Below are 1,244 nucleotides of genomic sequence, written 5' to 3' on the forward strand. Positions count from 1 at the left end.
TAGGAGGGATAATAACTGAGGAATTAGCACTGATTCTGAGCTTTAGATTTTTTAAATTCACAATTGATTGAAATTTATTAATACTTTGTATTCTCACACTTTGTATCCCCAAATCCACATTGTAGCATTACAAAGGAAAGGAGATTAAAACACAGTGATAGGGTGTCACAACTCCAAAAACTGTGAGTCACTGCTGTTCTTTCCAGGATGCATACGACTGAGAAACTGTCCTGACCAGCTACTGGTCAAAAGCATTTCCTACATAATAGAAATCTGACTTGTCCAGAAAGGTACAAATGGTCTTGGGCCTTTTTTCTTTCAGTGATGCCCAGAGTTCCTGTGTAAACAGCTGCTTTGGATTTTAAATGTGTAGATCAAGAAAACAGGGCACTTCATCTCTTGTTTTGATCCTAGAAGGTGTTGGGCAAGACTATGAAGAAAACTGCAGTCTTTCTTTTCCCACAGCATCACAGTCACAGAAACCCAGGCAATGCCCCATGGGCAGGAGGTCGTGCTGTGCTTTAATGGCAAAGATGGGCAAGGGGTGGTTCGGGGAGTTTCAAGACCAACTCCTTAATGGTGCAAAAATCGAATGAATTGGAGGCTGATTATCACCTTTGAAAAATCCTGAAACTCAAATGAGAATAGTGCTTTGAGAGCAGCAAAGGCAGGCCTGGGGCCATGACCAGGCTTGCCAGAGATGATGGTAGCGCAGGGGCCTTCAGAGGGAGTAGAAACTCCCAGGCACAAGCATAATAATTTAATTCCTTCACAAGGGTCTATGTGCACGGGGGGACAGGCCTTGTCTGGGGAGGCTGGAGCCAAGGGGGGATTTTGATGCAAAATCAAAACAAATGAAGTTGTTTCCTGCGAAATTTAGGGGTATTCTGAACCCAGGCACTCCTTCTGCCTGGGGTCCAGCACCGAGAGGGCATGCAACCTGACATCCCTTGTAGTCATGAGGAAGCCCCTGAATAAGGAAGCCAGAGAACAAAGAACAGGAGGCAATAAGCCTTCATGTTTCTGTCTGGAAGGATCTCCAGTAGGAAAGGGAGAGGGAAGTTCTCTGACTGGTGAGTTTAGGAATAGCAACTGCAACACTTGGCTCAGCTCCCACCTGCCCCCTCGTTTGGAACCCGCTTGTCCCAAGAACACACGGTCTCTTTTCTCCACACTGTGGGTGCCTGCAGTTTTCCAGCTTGGCCCAGGTAGGTAAGTTTAATCCAGGGGCGAAATGACAGCCA

Source organism: Mesoplodon densirostris, chromosome 11 (genome assembly GCF_025265405.1).
Source record: "Mesoplodon densirostris isolate mMesDen1 chromosome 11, mMesDen1 primary haplotype, whole genome shotgun sequence".
In the NCBI taxonomy this organism is placed as follows: domain Eukaryota; kingdom Metazoa; phylum Chordata; class Mammalia; order Artiodactyla; family Ziphiidae; genus Mesoplodon; species Mesoplodon densirostris.